This window comes from Lissotriton vulgaris, chromosome 2_1 (genome assembly GCF_964263255.1).
Source record: "Lissotriton vulgaris chromosome 2_1, aLisVul1.2, whole genome shotgun sequence".
In the NCBI taxonomy this organism is placed as follows: domain Eukaryota; kingdom Metazoa; phylum Chordata; class Amphibia; order Caudata; family Salamandridae; genus Lissotriton; species Lissotriton vulgaris.
The window spans coordinates 1,107,276,157-1,107,293,732 of record NC_141687.1 but is presented as its reverse complement, the minus strand read 5'-3'; positions in this window follow the sequence as shown (position 1 = coordinate 1,107,293,732).

The window sequence follows — 17,576 nt, the reverse complement described above, 5'->3', positions numbered from 1 at the left end:
CGGAAGAGAGAGTTTTACACCTTTTGTGCCTTTGCGGGGAACTGCAATTTGAACGCTGACTGCTACTAAAACCCATCTTTAATAACAAAGGGATAGGATCCTGCAGACAAGTACTGAAGGCATTCCTCAGAGGTGGAGATACGCAGCTTTTGTACCACTTCATACAATTCATGGAGGCTGCCGGGGCAAAACTCAGTGTACAAGCCACCAGCAGTCACTGCAATTAAAAGAACCATGCAGCGTTGCAGCCCAGTGAATCATAAACACTAAGGCCAAGTGCCATTTAAAATCTTTCTTTTGCAAACACACCATTATACATTTTTTTATAACTCATTGCTAAGGCCATTCATCGAATTATGTGATCAAAGTCTTTACATTGTTATCCACAATGCACTAGGCACTTTATTCACCAGCGAACAAACATCTTCCTCAAAAATGTTTACACCCAAGAATGGAACCCGCACACACCTTGCTAGCCTCTGTCCACTGAACCAGCTCTGAGAGGAGTTGTTAAGCTGCTATGCAAGATGGAAGATTGACCCCCAATGTCAGCAATGGACCCAGAGCTCCAGGCTAACATTCCTATACCAAATTCTCTCATCTTGCACACTGAAGGATTTGCCCCAGCTTTACACACTGAGTTAATTAGTAGGAACTCTGCATAGGAAACTAGCTCGAGAAGAATATGTTAAGCCTGTTCAGATAATCAAAGACTTTGTCCTTTTATTGACTTTGATATTAACCAGGAATTAATGTTTTTATGTTATGCTTGTTGATATGTGAACTATGAATTTGGCGGAATCATGCTTTTTTATGCGAAAATTGTTAAAGTTTTTATTATCTAAACAATAAAATTATTAATATTATTATTATTTTTATGATGATGATGATGATTATTATTATTATCATAAAGAACATTAGCAAAAAGGGGAAACTCAGCAGGGCATTGCCAAGCTATGGTTCAGCAAAGTAGTCCAAGGAAAATTCCACTAAGTTAGAGGTTTCTGCCATTCACATTGGCAGAGGAAAGGTCCGGAAAATTCTATCAGCATGGATATAGGTCTAGTCAAGAGTCTGCAAGCATCTCTCTTTCCAAAATAGTAGGGCAAAGGGGGCTTCTTTTCTTGCAGGGGAAACCGATAATATAATCAATCTGGAAAACACCTCATGTGTCACACCATCATCTTTTGATTCTTCATGTGGTCATCATACACTCACAAGGTGTAAAAGTGGTAACGTTAGCATTCTTTCCCACACTGATCATGGGAACCAATTGTCTGTTTCGGGCACACAGTAGTCCACAATATGCTTTTTCATTACTAATGCTTCCCATGTGCAAGTTGCAAAAGTTATTGTGCCACAGTAGTATAAATATACAGGTTGCAATTTGCATCAACTCAAACTAGAATGACACGGGGAGGGGGGGGGTACAGAAACGTAACATGACTGTGCTGAAGTAAAATTATTTCTGCTAGTCATCATGAGAAAGTGCAGACTTAAAGAATAGAGCCAAGTTAAGTTATGAAATTAAAGTCAGCAAATCTTCTTTAATATTTAAAGCTAAACATTACATTCAAACTGGAACAATTCAACTAAGGTGTTTGTCATAGTAGTCAAGTTTAATAGATTGTTTCATGAAATTGTACACAAGTGGGTATGGCCTCCTACCACTTTTGCAAAGTGTGTACGTGTGACATGTAAGTATATTTAATTTTATAATTTTAGTTTTAAGAAATCTAAGACTATACACATATAAAGATTCAGTATGGAAAGTTTCAGCTTTCTAATTGTATAGAGATTCTGCACCAACTTTTCAATGTCATTTGTGCATGACAATGAAAGTAACAGAAAACGTTTTCTCAATACATTATACATTCATATTCAGCATATAAATTCGCACAGTAGTAAATGAAGCTCATTAATGCATCTATATTCAGTTGCCATGTATTAATTGCTAATTAATTGTGATACTCCTGAAAATGCATTTTGCGAGTTTTCTTTAACATGAAGTAAAATCTTTATACGAAAATCTACTGTTAAGCAAGTAAGACACATAATACATGAGATTCTTCTATTTCTACAAATCTAAGCACTCTTTTACTGTGCTTTCACTATATTTTTCTCATAATCATTGTCATTTTCTGTAACGTGTGCATGGTGCACATTCATCTTTATATAAGGTTTCTTTCTTATGTTTGTTTTTTGTGTTGTGTAAAGAAAAACAGCTTCTAAGCTGGAACAACATTATTGTACCCGTCAGCCTGCTATTTAAATCCACGTATTTAACCCCTTCAATGCTGATGACGAGCTGAGCTCGTCATCAGCCACGGGGGCGTGTGCGGATGACGAGCTGAGCTCGTCATGTAACGCGGCTTTTGTAAAAAAGCCGCGCAGCGCAAAAATGACCGCCGCAGCGATGCGGTTAAAGACACTGGATAAAAAAAGGTTTTAAAAAATAGTGATTTTTGGCGTGGACTCTGTCGGGCTTGACTATTCTCCCAGCTTTGATTCCACGATTATTTACAACAAGGGGTGGTGAGGGACAGAGTCTCTGAATTAAGCAGAAAGCTCTCACCCAGTCAAGAGATCAGGGCTAGATCCAACACCGTTTTTTAGCTCACTGCACCATCCCAGTTTCAGAACCTGGCTGTATGCAAATTAGTCTGTTCCTGTCCCAGTGCATGATGGGAACAGGTCAAACCAAACTACAAAAGCCAATTCTTACACTGGGAAGGAAACAAGCTCCCGGGGACCGGTTTCTGGCATTACAGCCGTCTTCGGCCCGGTTTGCTTGAATCCTGATGGTGCAATGAGCAAGGGTCTCACATCTGAGAATACCCTTCCACGCTTAGGGTGGACAAAAATATTTACAACAAGGGGTGGTGAGGGACAGAGTCTCTGAATTAAGCAGAAAGCTCTCACCCAGTCAAGAGATCAGGGCTAGATCCAACACCGTTTTTTAGCTCACTGCACCATCCCAGTTTCAGAACCTGGCTGTATGCAAATTAGTCTGTTCCTGTCCCAGTGCATGATGGGAACAGGGCAAACCAAACACTATAGGTGTGGCAGGGTATACTCAGACATGAGTCCCTTTCTCACTGCACCATCAGGATTCAAGCAAGCTGGGCCGAAGACGGCTGAAATGCCAGAAACCGGTCCCCGGTAGCTTGTCTCCTTTCTGGTGAAGAATTGGCTTGGTAGTTTAGTCTGCCCTGTTCCCATGATGCACTGGGCCAGGGACAGACTGATTTGCATATAGCCAGGTTCTGAGCTGGGATGGTGCAGTGAGATAAATAACGGTGATGGATCAAGCCCTGATCTTTGGACTGGGTAAGAGTGGTCTGCTTAATTCAGACACTCTGTTCATCACCACCCCCTTTTCTGAATCGTTTTTGGCCACTATAGGTGTGGCAGGGTATACTCAGACATGAGTCCCTTTCTCACTGCACCATCAGGATTCAAGCAAGCTGGGCCGAAGACGGCTGAAATGCCAGAAACCGGTCCCCGGTAGCTTGTCTCCTTTCTGGTGAAGAATTGGCTTGGTAGTTTAGTCTGCCCTGTTCCCATGATGCACTGGGCCAGGGACAGACTGATTTGCATATAGCCAGGTTCTGAGCTGGGATGGTGCAGTGAGATAAATAACGGTGATGGATCAAGCCCTGATCTTTGGACTGGGTAAGAGTGGTCTGCTTAATTCAGACAATCTGTTCATCACCACCCCCTTTTCTGAATCGTTTTTGGCCACTATAGGTGTGGCAGGGTATACTCAGACATGAGTCCCTTTCTCACTGCACCATCAGGATTCAAGCAAGCCTGGCCGAAGACGGCTGAAATGCCAGAAACCGGTCCCCGGTAGCTTGTCTCCTTTCTGGTGAAGAATTGGCTTGGTAGTTTAGTCTGCCCTGTTCCCATGATGCACTGGGCCAGGGACAGACTGATTTGCATATAGCCAGGTTCTGAGCTGGGATGGTGCAGTGAGATAAATAACGGTGATGGATCAAGCCCTGATCTTTGGACTGGGTAAGAGTGGTCTGCTTAATTCAGACACTCTGTTCATCACCACCCCCTTTTCTGAATCGTTTTTGGCCACTATAGGTGTGGCAGGGTATACTCAGACATGAGTCCCTTTCTCACTGCACCATCAGGATTCAAGCAAGCTGGGCCGAAGATGGCTGAAATGCCAGAAACCGGTCCCCGGTAGCTTGTCTCCTTTCTGGTGAAGAATTGGCTTGGTAGTTTAGTCTGCCCTGTTCCCATGATGCACTGGGCCAGGGACAGACTGATTTGCATATAGCCAAGTTCTGAGCTGGGATGGTGCAGTGAGATAAATAACGGTGATGGATCAAGCCCTGACCTTTGGACTGGGTAAGAGTGGTCTGCTTAATTCAGACACTCTGTTCATCACCACCCCCTTTTCTGAATCGTTTTTGGCCACTATAGGTGTGGCAGGGTATACTCAGACATGAGTCCCTTTCTCACTGCACCATCAGAATTCAAGCAAGCTGGGCCGAAGACGGCTGAAATGCCAGAAACCGGTCCCCGGTAGCTTGTCTCCTTTCTGGTGAAGAATTGGCTTGGTAGTTTAGTCTGCCCTGTTCCCATGATGCACTGGGCCAGGGACAGACTGATTTGATATAGCCAGGTTCTGAGCTGGGATGGTGCAGTGAGATAAATAACGGTGATGGATCAAGCCCTGATCTTTGGACTGGGTAAGAGTGGTCTGCTTAATTCAGACACTCTGTTCATCACCACCCCCTTTTCTGAATCGGTTTTGGCCACTATAGGTGTGGCAGGGTATACTCAGACATGAGTCCCTTTCTCACTGCACCATCAGGATTCAAGCAAGCTGGGCCGCAGACGGCTGAAATGCCAGAAACCGGTCCCCGGTAGCTTGTCTCCTTTCTGGTGAAGAATCGGCTTGGTAGTTTAGTCTGCCCTGTTCCCATGATGCACTGGGCCAGGGACAGACTGATTTGCATATAGCCAGGTTCTGAGCTGGGATGGTGCAGTGAGATAAATAACGGTGATGGATCAAGCCCTGATCTTTGGACTGGGTAAGAGTGGTCTGCTTAATTCAGACACTCTGTTCATCACCACCCCCTTTTCTGAATCGTTTTTGGCCACTATAGGTGTGGCAGGGTATACTCAGACATGAGTCCCTTTCTCACTGCACCATCAGGATTCAAGCAAGCTGGGCTGAAGACGGCTGAAATGCCAGAAACCGGTCCCCGGTAGCTTGTCTCCTTTCTGGTGAAGAATTGGCTTGGTAGTTTAGTCTGCCCTGTTCCCATGATGCACTGGGCCAGGGACAGACTGATTTGCATATAGCCAGGTTCTGAGCTGGGATGGTGCAGTGAGATAAATAACGGTGATGGATCAAGCCCTGATCTTTGGACTGGGTAAGAGTGGTCTGCTTAATTCAGACACTCTGTTCATCACCACCCCCTTTTCTGAATCGTTTTTGGCCACTATAGGTGTGGCAGGGTATACTCAGACATGAGTCCCTTTCTCACTGCACCATCAGGATTCAAGCAAGCTGGGCCGAAGACGGCTGAAATGCCAGAAACCGGTCCCCGGTAGCTTGTCTCCTTTCTGTGAAGAATTGGCTTGGTAGTTTAGTCTGCCCTGTTCCCATGATGCACTGGGCCAGGGACAGACTGATTTGCATATAGCCAGGTTCTGAGCTGGGATGGTGCAGTGAGATAAATAACGGTGATGGATCAAGCCCTGATCTTTGGACTGGGTAAGAGTGGTCTGCTTAATTCAGACACTCTGTTCATCACCACCCCCTTTTCTGAATCGTTTTTGGCCACTATAGGTGTGGCAGGGTATACTCAGACATGAGTCCCTTTCTCACTGCACCATCAGGATTCAAGCAAGCTGGGCCGAAGACGGCTGAAATGCCAGAAACCGGTCCCCGGTAGCTTGTCTCCTTTCTGGTGAAGAATTGGCTTGGTAGTTTAGTCTGCCCTGTTCCCATGATGCACTGGGCCAGGGACAGACTGATTTGCATATAGCCAGGTTCTGAGCTGGGATGGTGCAGTGAGATAAATAACGGTGATAGATCAAGCCCTGATCTTTGGACTGGGTAAGAGTGGTCTGCTTATTTCAGACACTCTGTTCATCACCACCCCCTTTTCTGAATCGTTTTTGGCCACTATAGGTGTGGCAGGGTATACTCAGACATGAGTCCCTTTCTCACTGCACCATCAGGATTCAAGCAAGCTGGGCCGAAGACGGCTGAAATGCCAGAAACCGGTCCCCGGTAGCTTGTCTCCTTTCTGGTGAAGAATTGGCTTGGTAGTTTAGTCTGCCCTGTTCCCATGATGCACTGGGCCAGGGACAGACTGATTTGCATATAGCCAGGTTCTGAACTGGGATGGTGCAGTGAGATAAATAACGGTGATGGATCAAGCCTTGATCTTTGGACTGGGTAAGAGTGGTCTGCTTAATTCAGACACTCTGTTCATCACCACCCCCTTTTCTGAATCGTTGATTCCACGATTAGCATACTGGAGAAAAAGATCAATAGGTTGAACATTGGTACTCTGAAAGGAGCTCAAGCATCAGACTATGAGTTCGAATCCTGGCATAGCAAATTTAGCCTTCTTTCCTCCCGAAGGTAAATAAACTGTGTCCCAGGAATAGGGAAATGGTAGCATTTGTTATTTACAGAGATTGAAGTGCCAATTGCACACAACACTAGTGAGAACACCCAGAACAGGTGTTACTTTCTAAAAGTGGATTAGTGAAGTGGTCTGCATTGGAATCCTGAAAGAAATCCTTCCCTCCTCTGTCCACCATTAAACCACCCTCTCAGCTTCTGTGTCTCTGTTCTCCATTTCCAGCTCACTTACACATGTTGATCCATGCGGCGGCATGTAAGAGTGGGGGGGGGTGCTGGATGAAGGGTGGGGGGAGGCCGCCGCCCCCAAACCCTGTGTCGCCCCCATGGCAGTCTGCCCCCACCTTGCTACGCCACTGAATCTGAACCAGCAATTCCATTGTCCATGGTTTTGCTTCTGTCTCTGTCCAGGGTGACAGTATTCTGAAAGCCTTCCTTTTAAGATAAGAAAGAGGATGAGCATTGCCATGCTTGTACTTTCCCACAAACTTTGTTGTGGTCATAATATTCTTCTTTAGGAATGTCATGTTCAAAACCCAGTACAAAGGGTATTTTAGGGGAGCAGCTAAATGAATGTTGTTGAGCAGTTGCACTATCGACCAGCAGATGGACCACAATAAATGCTTTCATGCTCACAAAACGACCCATGACACTCAACGGCACTTAGCAAGCGGATTACCTCCAGGAAGCTGATGTTCTTCCCTATGTCTTTGTCCCTCCATTCAACTGGTTATTCCACTGTCCAGTGTACCATGGGCTGCCGAAAAAGAAAGAAGACAGGTTCTGAATGGGTATCTAGCGTTGCGGGCGTGAATCCTTCCTTCACTACTCTAAGCTAAGTAACTTCAACCCCCAATGGCAGACATTTTTTATTAATACTTACCTGTCTGGGTTGTGTTTTTCCGCCGCTTCCATTGTAGGGTGTGTCATTTTCGCCTCCACCCCCTCCTGAGACCCATGGGGCGTGGATCGCTCACACAACAAGTGAGCTTTTCGTTTTTCTTTGGTTTTATACATGTTTTGGTGCATGATGGAATTGGATTGTAGCCACCAGTCTAAGGCTCACTGGCCTCATTTTAGGGCCCATTGATTCACAATCTAGACCACCATTACCGCTAAACGCCCGAGTAGGCGTGCAGGTGCCATAGTGATCATGAAATGTTCCATGAAGCATGTACCACCATTAGCTGCCACTTCCTCGGCTAATAACGCCGCCACTGTAAAATACCATTACAGTTGCATTCTGGTATTCCTCTTTGAGGCTTTTAACCAGAGCACTTCCTTTGAGCATGGTTTATTTATGAGCATACTGCCTAAACCAACGCACTAATTGTATGTTTTGTGTTTTATATGTTTGTCTCTTAATTTTGTATCCACAGATCCAACGGGCACCTCTAACATAGAGGCCACCCCACAAACCTGTTGGTTTGTTTACACAATTTTTCACAACTTTTTAACTTTCACGTCCTCTGGTCAGGGTGGGCCTTAGCGTGCCCATACTGCAGAGGTACACTTTGCCATGGTCCTGACGAATGCCCAGTAAATTACACAACAAGGGCAGAAACATGTTGACCCCACTCTAAGTGGAAATAGGCAAACAATTTATTTGGTAAATTTTCCCTACACATAATTTTAATATGTCAGATTAGCTACCGAATAAAAAAAATGTTTTGAGACACAATCTGGTCATTTTTAATATTCACCACACTCACCACTACCTCCACAAAAAAACAGCTCCGAAGTAATGGCGTTGTAGCACACCGGGAAGGCATTTGGCTTCACCCGGTGGGGCCCAATGATGAAGCATGTCACCAACCAGGTTGGTGAGTGAGGGCCTTCTTTACAAATCCAATTGATTTGCACACTCTGTTCCATGCTTTTTGGCTTTTGTTTGTTACGAATTTACACTCTTCCGTTGTTTATTTTAGTCTAACAGGGGGACCGAGAGTGTACTCGTTTCTTCCCTTTCTCTCTCATTGATTTATAATGCCCAAAAAGGAGCCAAAGCCCAAACTACCTGCCTGCCTGCCACATCGAATTAAAGCTCCAAGGTATCATAACAAACTATCTGACCTCTTCAGATCAGCACCCAGTTAAAATTCTCCCGAAACTCATTACCTGACCTTCAGGTTGTATTTTACACTATTGACGAGCCTGGTGAAATAGTGTGTATGCTTAAGTACCAATCTATCTCTGGCTAGCCATCTGGAAAACAGATACCCACGGGGTATGACCCGTATTACGAAGTTGGCCCAGTGGAGATTTCAGCTGCCATGAGATGACTTTCCAGCTGAGCAAACCACACTGACTTGACCCCCTCTTGAAAAGCTTCTTCTTTCTACCTAGGTAACTGGTATTCTTGTCTCACTTCATCCAGTTCATTCCTCGAGAATGAGATACAGGGATATGGACGTGTGTCCTTCTCTGTTGCTAGCAGTACTCCCAGCCTGTGTGTCAATTCATCAATATCAATATAAACTTTATTCGGCTTGTGAAATAAAAAATATAAACGTGCAGCAAATCATTATATACACAGCAGTTTAAAAACCATCCTCAAAATGTTACAATAAATGAAAGAGCTAAATAAAAATAAAAAAGAACAGTTGAAAAAAAACACTGATACATTTAAGGAAATAGTTCCTAAAAAGAGTCTTTACAGATACAAGGGTGAATTTATACACCATTGGTCTGTCCCAGGCCTTCCTGTAAACAAGAAGCCACCCAAGGAGTGGGTGACTCACTGCATGCAACTTTCATGTTTGCATCTCTATTCAAAAGCAAGCTGCAGTGCTCAAAATAGGTGCAAAAGATTGTTCATCCTATGAAAAACAATTGTCAAAGAATTGCCAATGTACCGAAAACCCACATAACTGGCAGCAATCTAAATACTGACTTGAAATTTGCCCAGCAAAGCCATCATGCCCATCTCTCGCACTATGCCCTCCGCACTGTTGAATGAGAAATATGATATCCAGCATTCGTCAATGTCCAATAGTGGTTCACTGATTTCCCCACAACACAAATATATTGCCTTTGGGGGACCTCCTCTACCCCAGTAAAAATTATGAAAATCTATGCAATTCTTGCCAGCCATGCAATGCCAGAATTAGTTCTGCCATTAAACCTTCCTTTTCCTTGTAAACTCCAATGCCTTCTTGTGCCAATGACCTCGATCTCAGGAGCCCGAATCAAACGACAGTTTAACAGGTCTAATCATGGCATCATTCTTAAAATCAACGTTCACCGTGCCCCAGAGTTTTACAGGATTCTCCTCCTTATGGAACCTACATTTTTTGTCCACCAGATGCCCACTTTTTGCCTGCAATACAACTTCTGAATAATATGATATCAGAATATACTGTTTGTTAAATACAACATCTCTTCCGGCAAAGCAGTTGTCATGATACCATGCCCAAAGTGCCAATTCTCTAAAAATGATAATAGTAATAAATACGATTTCACAAACACTGTATAAAAACATGTCTCTAATTTATGTATAAAAGACTTGTGATGCATCAAGTAGCCTATCATTAAAATATTATGCCAGGACGCAACTGTAATAGCTTATCACAGTTAAGTTCTGAAGTCAAAATGCCTGCTAACAGAACCAGCAGCTGAGAGGGAAGGCAGGTCAGGTCACAGAGCATAAGCAAATAAGCTATTCAAGGAAAAACACAGTTTTGCTTTCATATCTTCTCTATGACGATTATCCAGCTTACAAAGCAGAAAGGAGATCTTAAAAGCAACATGAGATTCTATTTTTATTCTTCATATTTGCAAACATGCTCTCTCCTTCAAATGAAAACGCTACACACAAATATTTAAGTGGTTTGTGGGACAGGTGATGTTGTGACCATGCATTATATGGGCTACAGTACTCTCCGCTGTGCATGATATTAACATTTCTTGGAATTCCATAACTTTATAAAGGAACTCGGACTTCGGCCTCATTCCTGTATATGGTCAGGGAAACCTTTGGTGATTTGCATTATCCTTGTAATCTATGGCAGGGTGTATTTCATCACATATATTATATGACTACTAACCATAATCATAATATTACTACTACTACTACTATTATTATTACAATTTTGTAATGATGTGTATTTTTAGTATTATTAGTAGCAGTTGCATTAGAATTACAACTACTACTAATAGTGATAATCATGTATAATTATATTAGTAGGACGGGGACGCTTCTGCCTGCCGTAGCGCTGTTGTTGGCGCTACACCCGGATTCCTTGCTGTTTGCTGGACTTGGGGCCACTACTCGCCGCACCCGCTCCGCGGGTGCCGCTTCGCCCTGTTGGCTGTGTGCTGCCCGGACACCTTCCCGTGAGCTTGAGGCTGGTGGTAGGAGCGAGGCGCAGCGGGGCTGCGAGCGTTGCAGGGACTCCATTGCCCAGGAGTCCCTGCGTGACCTGCAAGACCTTCCGGTCCGCTCTCCCCGTGGCCCGCCCACCGCCCACAGGAGGGTACTTTACCTCCTCTTCCTGCACGGCTCTTCGGGACGCTTCTGCCTGCCGTAGCGCTGTTGTTGGCGCTACACCCGGATTCCTTGCTGTTTGCTGGACTTGGGGCCACTACTCGCCGCACCCGCTCCGCGGGTGCCGCTTCGCCCTGTTGGCTGTGTGCTGCCCGGACACCTTCCCGTGAGCTTGAGGCTGGTGGTAGGAGCGAGGCGCAGCGGGGCTGCGAGCGTTGCAGGGACTCCATTGCCCAGGAGTCCCTGCGTGACCTGCAAGACCTTCCGGTCCGCTCTCCCCGTGGCCCGCCCACCGCCTACAAACGGCCCATATATCCTACTCTGGGGCTTCCGCGACGCGGGACGCGCGCGGGTCTAAGCACGGGGCGAAGACCGGGCAAAGAGCGGGCCGTTTGAGGCCGTTCGAGGTCTGAGCGGTCTGGTCTGGGCCCCTTCTCTTCCATCTTTGCTTCGTTCCCTGTGTTGTGAGCTTGCCTAATTTTTGTTGCCTGTGTTGTTAGCCTTAGGCAGGAACCATGTGTACTCGTGTTACACGTAATAGGGCAGCTAAGGGAGGGGCGGCACCTAATGGGCCTATGGACGATTTTATTACGAGGACAAGCAAGGCGATAGATCACGAAATTAACAAACTGCAAACTAGAGTGTCCCTCGACTTGGAAGCGGCTAGGAAGCTTTCACTCGAATTTGCTTCCCATAAAAAATCTTCCCTTGGTCATATAGCCACTGCTGTTTCCCCTAACCACATCTCTATAAAGGAGGGTGCCATAGTTCTGGTGGATGTACACGATATACCTACTTTACCTATCCCCTCTCCACTCTTAGGTCTACCCGCATTGACTGAAGTACTGCCCTGTGCTGAGGGTAGCCCCCCTGCTCTTCCCATTTCTTCCCCACAATCCCTCGATGTATCTTTGGCCTCCACGTCATATGGCGGCCTCGATAATATTCTAGGGAACCCTAATAAGAGAAAACGCTCCCCTAGTCCAACCTCCCCAAGGAAAAAAATACTAGTACAGGGGGCCAATATGTCCATCATCGACAAAACTGTGGACGATGCTAGTTCGGTCACATCCCTTTCTTCCCCACTGATCCCCCGTGCTGATAATAGCGTGGGACAAGTCCCTGTAGATCCTGGAAGTACGATTTTACCTGAGAGAACAGATCCGGGCTGGACCAACCAAGAAGGGAGGGAGAGGGAATTCATAGGAGTGGTATGGGAGTCCCTAAAAAATCTTCTATCCCCACTGGACTTAAGGCTTTCTCGTATAGAGAATAATCTCCTCGAGATGGAGAAAAGTATCATCGCCTTGGCCACTCTTGGCCTGAGAAGCCTCGAATGCCAGGGGGTGATTGATAGTAACATGGCTCCTCAGGACTCTATCCCACCCCCTGTACCTATCCCTGTTCCACTCCCCAATCCCACTGTTCCCCGCCCTACCCATCCCATCCCTAAACCCCGCACCAGGAGCTGTATTGCTACAAATCTGCCACCGCAAGTTAGGGCTACCACCTCAAACACATCAAGAGCCCAGAACTCAGCCACCTCTAGCTCCCGCCCCGACCAGGCCCCCCGAAATGACATTACACCATCTCCTGGAGCCCAGAACGTAGCTAGTTCCAGCTCTCGCTCTGCTCAGGCCTCTCGGAATAACAATCCACCAGCACCAAGAGCCCAGAGCGCAGCTGGCACTGGTTTCCGTCCTGCTAAGGCCCCCCGGAACAAACCCCCTACCCATTCTGTTGGGGGCTCCCAAACCAGAAGCAACTTCCGAGGAGGTTATATCGACCTTCCTCCAGAAGCAAATGACTATATGGTGGTCCTAACGGGTGTCCCGGAATTAGAGAATGGCCAGTATGAGGACCAGCAGTCCTTACGTAATAAGGTTATGCACTGGCTCAACATCTATAGGCCTATCCCCAATGGCAGGAGGAGTAGAGTTTTAATGACTCGAAGAGTTCCTTGGGTGGGCACCACGAGGAAAATGACCCCTGGCGATTGTATAGTCGTAACTTTTGATGATGCGCACACGGCCAAACACATTTGGTCTCCTGGGAATCAAGACTGGGGTTCTTCCATTGCACCTAGGCCTTTGTCATTTTTCTATCCCCCCCGCATAGTATGCCCGCAGGGGGGCCTTTGGCCTGCAGTTCCCCAACAGCCTAGCTGGGGATATCCCCCCAAGGTGTTCAATCCAAACAGTGGCTGGTTTGGAACTGTAAACCCAAATAGGTTTGGCAGCCTGGAGGATGTCGACTGACTCCTAACGCCCCCACTAATAGCTCTACCTAGAAACCCCAATAGTATTGTACCAGAGACAGGGAGATTGACTCTGGCGACTACTGTGGGTGCGACTAGCACTTCTCCTCTATCCCAGCCCCCAACCCAGACCCCCTCTATACAGGACCCGGTATATCCCTCCTCAGCTGTTTGTTCCCCTATTATCCCCTTAGCTTTAAAAATGACTCCAGCCGATGATTTGTTACCTCCATCCCCTCTCCAATCTCCCAGAGCCAATAACATTCATGTTGTATCTCAAGTTCCTGAGCCCAAGATGGGCAAAACCCTGGCAGGTGCTTTCCAGCTTAAAATTCTGAGCTGGAACGTGGCGGGGCTTGCCCGGAATTTTGATAAACCTGATTGGATCTCCTTTTTGGAGCCTTTTGGGATCTGCCTTCTACAAGAAACTTGGTGCCTGGAGCCAGTGCATAGGGTTGGCTTCACCACCTACATAGTGCCGGCTACCAGGCCCAAAGGCAGCAAAGGCCGTCCTTCTGGCGGCCTCCTTATTTGGCTTAGCATTTCGTTGGGGCTCACAGTAAAACACATAAATTCTCCATCCCCTGATCTCTTGAGGCTCACCATTCAATGTCCGGGAGGTAAAACTCTGGAGCTTTTTAATCTATATTTAAGGGGGGCTAGGGCGGGGAACTCTAGCCCTTTGTCCATGACTGGTATTGAAGAGGAGCTATCTGGCTGTAACATTGATTCCTTCATACTTCTGGCTGGGGATCTCAATTGTTGTTTCGAGCCTCTGGCTAGTGATGACATCCTGGACATATGGGAAGACGATGTCAAGAGAGGCATTCCCCTGCTTACCCTCGATCCTATCAAGAAATGGACACAGAATGCCATTGACATTAATGCATTTTGCCTTGAACACGACCTTAGAGCTACCAACGGTCGCTGCAAGTCAGATACTGGGGGTGTGCACACTTTTAACAGGACTGGACATACCTCCAGAATTGACTATGTGATGTTAAATTATAATCTGTGGGAATATGCTATCGATATGGTCGTTCAACAAAGCACGGACAGTGACCACAATCCTTTGGTTCTCTCGCTTGCTCCCCTGTGGGACCTAGGGCCCTTAGCACCATCCCGGTTAACCGGGAAAACATCCCACGAAGTCATTCCATCTAATTGTGGGAGGCGACTGAAGTGGGCTAAGGTCGCTTCTGATGCTAAAAGAATGGCCCAAGCTAAGTCCATCTTAAAGGAAGCTAAGTGTACTGTCGACACGTTGGACTCCGTCACCCCTATCCTCGTGCCTTTCGTAGAAACTATTGTATCTCTTAGTAATCTTTTCATGGTTCCTGAGGGGAAGGGAGGGTCTAAGCGGAAAAAAGAAATCAGGGGTAGAGACCAATGGTATTCCCAGGACTGCCGCCTAGCAAAAAGCGAGTTAATCTTGGCGGTTAGTGCCAAAGACCCTGCCTTGATCGCAGTAGCCAGGAAAAAGTACAAGAAGACCCAGGCCGTGGCTAAGGCCACGCATGAAACCAATTTTTGGAGTGACTTAATGGAGGCTGGCTCCAGAAAGGACTCAAGGGCCTTTTGGGCCCTGATTAGAGGCAGGGACAGGCCTGTTGATTCCCTGTTAACGTGCAACATTACAGGGGAAGCCTGGCTAGCCCACTTCTCTGAACTCTACTCCAACTCGAATCCCTTGGGGGTCCCGGGTCCAAGCAGGGTATTCAGCTATAAAGTGCCAGCCAACAGCTCTCATCCTGGCCCCACGTTTTCTTCTAGGGAGGTGGAAAAAGCAATTAGGTCTATAGTCCCCAATAAGGCGGCAGGCCCAGATGGAGTCCCTGGTGACTTACTTCGCAACAACGCTGAGGTCTGGAGCCCATTCATCGCTAAACTCTTGAATGAGGCAATGATGGGTGGCGATTTCCCGGACTCTTGGAGGGGGGCGGAAGTCGTCCCCATCTATAAAAAGGGCTGTAGGGACGATCCTGCCAACTACCGACCCATAAGCCTGCTTGATTCCACCCAAAAGGCAGCAGGGAAGGTAGTTCTGGGCAGGATCCTGCAGTGGGCTGAGGAAATGCAGGTCTTGTCTGACTTTCAGGCCGGTTTCAGATCTGGAACCGGCACGATTGAACAGACATTCCGTTTCCTAATGCTCTATTGGAAGGTGGTCACTCTGGGCAAGGGCAGTCTGTATCTCGCCTTTATCGATCTGCGGACTGCCTTTGACCTCGTGCCACGCAACCATCTGTGGGCTGTACTTGAGGGCATGGGTATGCCTGCGTACTTGCTGTCCCTAACCATGAAATTCCATGAAAACAACTTCGCCCAAGTTAGATGGGGTCAGCAGGGCCAAAAAACATCTCGGATACCTGTGGACAGGGGCGTCCGCCAGGGGTGTGTGCTAGCTCCCACTCTGTTTTCCTTATATCTAAACGGAGTGGTTGAGCATCTTCTCCAACTACCAGCAGATGCCCCCTCCCTGGCGGGCAGAAAAATACCAACGCTCCTGTTCGCAGATGATACCTTGCTGATCTCAAAATCCCCGAAGGGCCTCCAAACCCTGCTAACAAGATTCCAGGGCTTTTGTGACACAAGGGGCTTGGCTATCAATATTGGTAAAACCAAGTTCCTTGTGTTGAATCCCCCCAGGAAAACAGTCCACCCTCCATCTATAGATGCCGTACCCCTAGAAAGGGTGAGGGAATTCGACTATCTAGGAATCAGGCTTTGCGATTCCATGTCTTGGAAGGCGCACCGTCAGAAAGCCATCTTGACACATAGGAGGGTGACAGGCGCCCTCCTAAAAGAACACCGCGCCTCACCCCTCAAACCAATCGGGGTGATACTTGACATCTACAAGGCAAAAGCTGTGAGTGCGGCACTGTATGGGGCCGAGTTGTGGGGCACCCAGAAATTTGACACTCTATCTCAACTGGAAAACAAGTTCCACAAAGACTTAATGCGGCTCCCCTACAGTGCGCCCACCATACCCCTATTACTAGATACAGGAACACGAGCCATAGATGATCAGGCTAAGTTACGCCCCCTCCTCTTGTGGGCCCGCATATGGAATGTTCCTGAACTTTATAGCTATGCGGATGCGCTAAACGAACTTCTCTCAACCCCAGGCTGGAATAAGATTGGTTGGCTTCTTGGAGTAAAACGCCTTCTGTGCGATTTAGGCCTGGAGGACGCTTGGGCCAGCAGATCATCACCCCCCAAACAGCTGCTGAAGAAATTATTTTGGGCATGGGTAGATAGCGAGAGAGTGTCCCATCCAAATCTGTGCCGATCAGCAGAGGAGTTCTTGACTACCAAATGCCGTCCCTTCAGAGAACCCTACCTTGATGTAATTCTGAACACAACAGACAGGGCGCTGTATTTTAAATTCAGGGTAGGGGTTTTGCCCCTAGGCACAAGGACATCAAAATGGAAACCACCATGGCAAACCATAGCAACTTGCCCCTTCTGCCCAACCAGGGATGAATCCATTCCCCACTTATTGTTCGAGTGCCCAGCCTATGCTGCTCCTCGTCGCAGATGGCTGAAACCGCTCTGCGTGAGGCTGGGCACTCGGTCACATTTGGAGGCCTTACAGCTATTAAGAACAGATCCTCACCCACTGCTTGCATGTGGCCTGGCCAAATTCCTGGGGTGGGCATGGAGGATAAGATCAGCGAGGAGAATGGTCCTCCAGTAAGAATCCCAACTGGTATCCCAGTAGCCTGGCCCTCCCCTGTACGTGTCCCCTTCCGATTATGCACACCTAAAGCTGCTAACTATGCATTTGCACTAATGTTTTTAGAATAGTTGCTGATATTAAGTGGCATATTTTAAGCATTCTATCTGTGATTTTGTCAGCTCATTGTATAACTGTTTTTATGCTTGCTTTTATTTTTTTCTGTAATGCTTTTATGAAATGAAATATTTCGAAATAAAGCTATACATACATATTAGTAGGAGTTGTACTTGCAGTAGTATTAGTTGTATTAGAATAAGTCACAGAACTAGTATTGGTGATTTTAGTATATTTATTTTCTTATTCATGTTAGCCTCCTAAGCATGACTATAATATTAGTGCCACTAAAATTAAGAACGATGGCAAGACATATATACTTTTAGTACCATTCCCAATACCACTACTACCACTACTAATGAATACGTTTTTATTAATATTAATATTACCATATTATTAGTAGTGGCAGATT